We start from the raw sequence: 9003 nt of genomic DNA on the forward strand, positions 1-9003 counted from the left end.
ATGGATTTTATCTGAGAAACAGGTGACAAAGAGTGTGACAGAGACTATAGACCCTGGTTTACTAAAGAATTGTGTATAAAATATGCAAACTTGATAGCATGCAGCTGTGCACAAATAATGTCATCTTATCTAGTAGTCTACCGAGGATTGCATCTTGCAGATGATAATGACACAAAATAATTTGTCTTGTCAGTATTTGCAAGTTTCTCTTAATGAATATGTAATTTGGGATGTGTTACAGTGATGTAACTAGGATCTAATGGGTCTCAGTGCAAAAACACTTGATGTGTATAACAAAAAAGATATTTCAACAACAGTGTACGCTGAATTGCAGAATAGCTTGCCTACATGCATGCCAGTGTGATTTTACTGTGTTCCGTTATTTACCCAGATGCAATTACAAAAAATAAGATTATACTGGACTTTTAGCTTGGAGGATAGAAATTAGAATGTCTTGAAACCAACAGATAACCACTTCTACCCTTTAATGTCAACTTAAATGGCTTAAATGTCAACGCCCATGTCTGGAGGGCAACAATGTTTTCAAATCTTTGTTTAATGAGACATTGAGATCTGACAGCATTGCCTCCTGATGGATTGTTTACAGACACCGGAGGTGGAGAAATGGAACAGAGCTCCAGAATTACATATCAGATTTTAAATTGAAAATATTAGCTGGTATCAAGTAAGCCTAAGACTGTTTCCACTCATCTCAGTATTCATGGCTACATTATGTGAATACTTTTAAGCAGATTTCGAACAAATTCTGACAAACATTACACTTAGTATTCATATAAATAATCTAGAAACCTGAGTTCTATTTATTCAATCTAATGTAATTGAATTTTGTGGAAGAGCTGCAGGCTCTCAAATAGATTTTTAATCGCTTCTTTTTTCTTACTGCCATGGTTTAATTTGCTGCTACCTGTAGACACATTAAATTGGAATCACTCATTTGAATCACTCTCTTTACAAACCTACACTCTTAAAGATTTTCCCGTCAAAAAACAGTAAAGAACTGGCAGCAGGGTTGCCAGCATGTTACTGTAAAATTAATGGTGTCTTGCTGTTGCTGAAATTAACAGCTAGATACTCTTTTTACAGCTACAGTATACAAATGTAATTTAGCAGCATATAGCTGTCAAATTACATACAATCTACTGTTGTTGAAATTTACAGCTATGTTCCCAGCATGCACTGCGACATGAAGAAATTACTTGGATTTTTTACTATTTACTGGTTTATTTTTACGTTGTTTTTGTTGTAGTCTAAGTTACTTGGATTTTAATGTGCAGCTCTTACTTATTTACGTAAAAGTATTTGTTAATTGTCACCACTGTTGCGTTTTGTATGCCGAGAGTTGATATCTGTGTGTCTTGATAACTTCTGGAGTTATGCTGTAACTTCATCAAACCTGAGTTATGCTATAAGTTCATCAAAAACATCAAACACTCAAATTGCTGATGTAATTTTGTTGAAATATCCTTTATTGTTTTTGCTTCTATGTTTTTATGTGTAATGCATCACTATTGCCACATATAGTGCCATTTGCAAGGTAAGATCAGACATTCAGGCTGATCTTAGGTTTTGTCTTTCAAGTAGCACAGTGCAACAACTTGTATTTTACTTAAACATAAATTGACTGGCTGGAAGAACATAATATAATAATAAAGAAGGTCCAAGGTGCCAGCTCAAGAGATCACTAATCACCATAATGGTGACTTCAATCAAAACACAACTATTAGTAACAAAACAACAACACTAATTAAACTAAGACTTCTATTAAGTCTGAATAAATAATTTTGTACATGTTTTATTTTTTATTTTTTATTTTTTACAATTTTCGTAGCTCCAATGCATTTGCCAAAGCATACACCATTATAACCCACAATGCAGTGCTATACTGTTATTTTACTGTGTACAGATTGTTGTTGTAGTTTTTTTTTTTTTGTTTTTTTTTTAATAAAAAATACACTGTTCAATCCTGGCAAAACTGTACATATAATATGTACATTGCTTCTAAGGTTGATTTTTTTTTATTTGACTACTCATTAGACAGACAAGTGAAGGCTGATGATAAAGTGAGATGATAAAGAACAGAGGTGTTGGTCAGAAACATCATGAAAACTAACCGTGTGCCACAAACTAAAATTTAATTATATGTTTCAAAATGTCACTATAGCTTTCACCAAGATGATATCATGATTTTAAATGTTCATTTTCTCCTAATGCCTTGCACAGAACAGCTATTTACCATAAAACTAGTCACTTCACAGGGAGCCTGCTCTGATCTCCCAGAATGCAACATTTTTAACAGCAAACTACTGTATTTAAGAATCACAGTAGATTGCTGTAGGAATTTGGCCATAAATTGACAGCAATTTTTTACAGTGTATATAATGAACTTTGACATCAGAAGTGTAAAGTAAAGGTCAGGAAACAACAGGTCTAAAGTGCAAAACAATAATCAGTTTGACAACATTTTGCTGCTTCACTTACTGTATATGACAAAGGCCTTTATTTTATCTCACTGCCTTGTCATAATTTACAGCTACCTATGGAAGAACTGAACTTGAATCACTCTCTTTACAACCCCACATAATAATCTTTAAGACATTTGAGATTAAAATGTACAGATCAGGAAATGTGTAAAATACATACTATTATTCCAGTTTATATAACTAAGGATAAGATTATTTATCTGAAGAATTCCAACTTTAAGAAAGAGTGGCTGAAGTCTATTTCTAACAAGGTCTCTGATTATTTCAGTCTGAGTTTGAGCAGCACATTTCAGCACAGATTACTTTGTAAACCTGACAGAATGTAATGTAGAGAGACTATTATTGAAGGATGGAGCAACTCCAACTATACTGAACTTGACAGCAAACTCACAACAGTTAATAAGTGTTGTTAATCATTTCACATGACCAGTGTTTCAGCATAAACTGAATGAACAATACAAATATCTGAAAATAAGAAAGCTTAATTTAAGGAGACTCAGCCAAGACCTTCAAATAACTAAAAGTACTGACCTTGTTCTCATCTGCTGTGTTGGTAAAAGTCAACTCATTTATTACTTAACTCTGTTCTGGTGGTTTATTAAAGAAATAGTTCACCCAAAAAGAATAATTGTCACATCATTCACTCACCCTTATGCCATCTCAAACTCACATGACTTTCTTCTGCAGAACGTAAACAAAGATTTTTGAAGGGTATATGGTGTGTGTGTTTGTTCAAATTTCAAGCTCCATAAAGGAAATAAAGACATCATGGATCTTAATACACCCCCAAAAAACATGAGTTGTGTACTCCATCTTCTGATTGCCATCGCCAGCAGGTGGGTGTGTCTTTAATACCAAGCCTATACAATCTAGAGGGGGTCCAATAGAATCAATGTAATATCTTGAACTGCGTAAGGCACACCCTTGCATCTCTAGATGCAGACTTTACCTTTTTTAGAATCCTAGCCCACACTCCCTTCTCCAATACCAAGTTTAAATCTTTCTCCCATAATCTGTTGAGAGAAGTTGAAGCTCTGTCCCCTACTCTCTGAATTAGCAGGGAGTAATACACTGATGCCTCATGACCTTTTCCAAAAGCAGTAATCATTACTCCCAGACTATCTGCTGCTTTAGGGGGGTGTATGCTAATCCCAAAAATAGTACAGAGCAGGTGGCACAGCTGTAAATACCTAAAGAACTGAGATCTGTGAATCCCAAAATGTTAAACCAAATTTTCTAAGGATCTCAACATTCCACTCTCATATAGATCACCAAGCATATTAACCTCCCTCACAATCCACTCTGACCAGCAGAAAGGGGACTTATTAATACATAATTTTGGGTTCAGCCAAATGCTCGAGGCAACATTTAAATAAATGTCTGAATTAAACACTTTGGACACTTTTGTCCATACCGAGTGCAAATGCGAGATAACAGCTTGTAACTTCTCCAATTAGTTTGATAGAAAGTCTTTGCAATGGCGAAATAGGGGCAAGAACTTCCTGTTCAATACAAAACCGCTCTCTCAGGTGGAAGTGACCAATGAGCCAAATGTCTGAGACCGAATGCATAATAATAAAACACAATCTTGGGAAGGCCTAGCCCACCTTTGTCAATCGGCCTATGCAGCTTACTGAAATGTAATTGGGATGTTTACCATTCCAAATATAGGACTTCACTATGCTATCAAATTGAAGGGGACATCTATAGGGAGAGACTGTAGCAGGTAGTTGAATTTTGGAATACAATTCATTTTAATAACATTAACCTTCCCAATCATAGATAAATGTAATGAAGCCCACCTGCCACATCACTCAAAAACCTTTTTTATTAAAGGGTCAAAATTAACTCTAACTAAATCACACAAATTTGCTGGGAATAAAATACCCAAATACTTAATGCCCTGTTTGGACCACTGGAAGGCGCCCAGCTGAAAAGCCGTTACCGGGCAGTATGCTGTCAGAGCCAAAGCTTCGGATTTAGACCAATGAACTCTGTATCCCGAGAATTTAGAAAAGGAAATAATAATTCTGTGGAGGCAAGACATAGATCTAGTAGGGTTGGAGACAAATAATAAAATATCATCTGCATAAAGCAAAATCTTATGCGCCACACCTCCCGCCACCACCCCTGGAAAATCATCCTCCTTTCTTATCGCAGCTGCTAATGGTTCCAGGACAAGACAGAACAATAATGGGGAAAGGGGGCAACCCTGCCAGGTGCCCCAATCCAGAGTAAAATAATCTGAAATTAATCCATTCGTTTGTACCGCCACTATTGGGTGTCTATAAAGTAACTTAATCCAACCAATAAAACTATTCACGAACACGTACATTTCCAAAATCTTAAAACGATAATCCCACTGTACCATATCAAACGCCTTTTCGGCGTCAAGTGAGATGGCAGCGACCAGAGCCTGATCATTCGCCACTGACCACATGATATTGATGAAACGCCTAATGTTATAAGAGCTATGGCCCCGTAAAACCCCACATGATCTATATGTATAAGAGATGTCATAACTTTACTTAATCGGTTAGCCAAAATTTTTGACAACATTTTAACATCTAGCTGGATCAGGGAAATTGGACAGTAACTCTTACACTCGCTTGGGTCTTTGTTCTTTTTAAGAATCAGACTGATCCGGGCTTGCATCATGGTTGGTGGAAGGTTTCCATTCTTTAATGATTCCGTATAAACTTCTAGTAAAAGTGGAGCCAATTCTGTAGCATAAGATCTAAAAAAGATCCTATAGGCAAGGCCTTAAATACCTCGCCAAGCTCCTCCAAGGTTATCTCAGAATCAAGAGAATTTTTTTGCTCAGCCATCAGTTTAGGAAGTTCTAATGGTTCCACAATGTTTCTAATATCCTCATCAGTAGACAAAGATGTGAAACTATAAAGATCAAGATAGAATTCTTTAAAAGCATTATTAATATCAATGGCAGAGGTAAATATTTCACCACCAACATATTTCACTGAGGGAATGGTAGAAAAAGACTCTCTGTATTATATATCTAGCCAAAAGTTTTTCTGCCTTGTCCCCTGAATAGCCAAAACTTCACCTTCCGCGACAAAATAGTATTATATCTGTATTTCAATCAGGTCAAAAGGTGCTTCAGCTCTGTTTCGGCACTTTTAATATTCCCTTCCAACTCCACAAGTTCACGTGCTTTGGACTTTTTGGTGAATGATGCATACAGTATGATCCGGCCCCTAAGATCTGCCTTAAGTGCCTCCCAAGCCACGCCCACAGAGGATACCAGTTGGTCTCCATATAAACACTGATTCCAGCCTTTAACATTTGTTGGAATTCAGGATTTTGCAAAAGGGATACATTAAGGCACCAACTATATGATTTCCTTTTCTCCATATGTGGCAACACCTCTAAACTCACCAGGGCATGATCTGAGACTAAAATGTTTCCAATTGAGCAATGAACAACAGATGAAATGAGGGACTTAGATATAAAAAGAAAAAATCTATTCTAGAGTAAATCTTATGCACTGATGAAAAAAATGTATAGTCCCTACCAGATGGGTTCAAAAGTCTCCAAATATCTGTAAGACCAAGATTTTTACACATCCTTTGAAGCATCAGTGTTGCTCTAGGGGGCTTACACACTTTTGCTCACTATGATCAAGGACTGAGTTCATCAAAAGATTAAAGTCTCCTCCCAATACTATATCATGAGGGGTGTCAGCAGCATGCAACATCCCTTCAAGATCTATAAAAAAAAGCCCTGATCATCAACATTAGGTGCATAAATATTAGCCAAAATAAGACTTTGCTTCTGAATTTCTGCTAAAACAATAATGACTCTCCCTAATTTATCTTTAATCTGTTTGAGACATTTGAATTGTGGATGCTTACTTATCAGTGTAATGACTCCCCTGCTCTTACTAAAGAAAACATGTCCACCCCATATCTTCCCAAATTTTTCAGCTTCCTGTGGGGAAAGATGTGTTTCTTGATGAAACACTGTATCATATTTCTTACTCTTAAGAAGAAAAATAAACTTCCTTCTTTTTATGGGGTGCCCCAACCCATTCACATTCCAAGTGGAGAGAGACAATCCACTCATATTAACATTTTACATTTTGACATATAAGAAAAAATAGATTTTGTGTCAAAAACAAAATTATAAAGACCAAATTCCAACATTAGTGCAACAATCAAACCCCGAACCTCACACAAAACCAAACAAACAGAAAAAGGAAAACGCAATAACCCTGCGCACGACAGCGCCAACTGGCGTCCATCCCTCCAAACTCAAACAGTCCATGCATGCCTACGAGAGTACCCGTGACAACTTTGCTGTTGGATTGCTCAAGTCCAGTGTTTCTATACAAATTCTGTGAGACAGAGTTATACAACAACAGATAATCTAGAAAACAAACTCCAGCCAATAGGTGGAATAAATGCAAAGAACGTGTAGATTCATCCACATAACTGTCCCGAAGGTGTATTAGTCCACAAAACAAACTCCAGCCACTAGGTGGAACCAGCACCAAAAAAAACAAAACATACAAAAACAAAAAAAAACCACACACACACACACAGAAGGGGCACTCAGTTTCCTCGGACAGTCAAACAAATTTTCAGAGAGCTGGCCCATTTAGCTGCTACATGAGTGCAACAAATGACCATATCACTCCAATGGCTTGCAAGAAATACTCCACGAAACAAACTCCAGCCAATAGGAGGCATAAGCACAAAGAACATGCTGATTCATCCACTCAACAGTCCCGAAGGAGTGTTACTTCACAAAACAAACTCCAGCCGCTAGGCGGAACCAGCACAAAAAGAAACAAAAAAGGCACTCAGTTCCTCGAACAGTCAAGTGAATGTTCAGTGAGTCGGTCCATTCGGCTACAACGTGAGTACCACAAAAGAACTTTCTCCATTGACTTTATAAAGGGACATTGCTTGCTGGGGACATGTAAATGTTTTGTGACCATCCTTAGCATCTATTCTCAATTTGGCTGGGAACATCAGTGCAAAAGCGACCTTCCGTTGATGTAAGAGTTTCTTGCATTCCTTGAATCGATCATGTTTCTCTCTTGTCGAATTCGCAAAGTCTGGGAACAAACAAATGCTGTGGTTCTTCCAAAAAAGCCTTCCTTTACTCCTCGCAACACGAGATCTTTATCGGATGAGCTCAGAAATTTGGCCAGAATTGATCGGGGTCTGTCTCCCTCAGCGGATCGCCAAGCCGGAACCCTGTGAGCTCGCTCGATTTCCAGCTTATGGCCTGTTATGTCAAGCAGATTTGGAAAAAGCCTATCCAGGAATTTCACCATATCCTGACCTTCTTCGGCTTCAGGAATTCAGACGATTCAGACATTATACCGCTGGTTACGGTTCTCCAAGTCCACCAATTTCTCCCAGACGCGCTCCAAATCCACCTTGATCACTAGCGAATTAGCAGCTAGTTCCCTCTCCGATGACTCCAGATAATTGATCCGTTTCTTGACATCCCCCACCCTTGTGACCACCTCAGTGAATTTCGTCTCCATGGCAGTGGTCAATAGATGTATTACAGCAAGATCCTCCAAGTCAGCAACAACCTTCGTCAGCATTGCCGACATGTTCAACAATTCTCGCCGAATTTCCCTCACTTCTCCGGCCAAACTGGCTTCCTGGCTCGAGGCCCCCAGAAGGGTGTCAGCTTGAGCACGTAAGTGTCTTTTAATGTCTCAAGAGCCCGAGGTTTTTTTAATTCTTTGACATATTGACCTCCCATGGAACAGAGTGTATCGAATCTCACTGGTTTATATTATTAAAAGTGTTAAAACTAGCAAAGTGCGCAGAGCTCGACATTCACACATCCGAACCTCGCATGGCATCACGTGACCTCCCATATGAAGACTTTTTTTAAATTCACACTTTGAGTTCCACGTATGAAAGTTATATGGGTTTGGAGTGACATTAGGGTGAGGAAATAAAGACAGAATTAAAATGTTCTGGCTGAATATTTCCTTGAACTTTTGATCTCAAATTATCAGCTACATAATAACTAGTGATTAAAGACAGCTTGAACAGTTAACTGGCAATAATCTTTGTGAAGTTCCTCTTAGATAAAAAATGGAATCAACAGCACTTACTCATCTCTCAAAGATCTAGATGCTAGTGGAAACATAATCCACATGGCGCCCATCACCAAGACTGTTTTTCTGACAAAAAGGAGACAGACTTAGCCTGCTCTTGGCTTGAAGTTTGTGCCAGTAGTTCTGTCAAAGGTTTAAGTGGCAATCAGTAAACACTGTTACAACCCTGGCCTTGATGCTATTTTTTTGTCAACCAGTTGCCGTTGTCTCTTCCAGAGTGGAGTTTATGAGCAGGTGTTCTGAATTACCTAAGATGAAAGCTGAAATGAGCAGCCCATAAAAAGGCCCTTCTCCCTAGTGTGTTTAAATCTTATCTTCATGTGGCCTCCTATTCATGTTACTCTGCCTTGAGCCGGGTGGTTTGTAACATATGTGGGCTAGTAGTCTGAGATT

The sequence above is a fragment of the Myxocyprinus asiaticus genome, chromosome 18 (assembly GCF_019703515.2).
Source record: "Myxocyprinus asiaticus isolate MX2 ecotype Aquarium Trade chromosome 18, UBuf_Myxa_2, whole genome shotgun sequence".
NCBI classification, from domain to species: Eukaryota; Metazoa; Chordata; class Actinopteri; order Cypriniformes; family Catostomidae; genus Myxocyprinus; species Myxocyprinus asiaticus.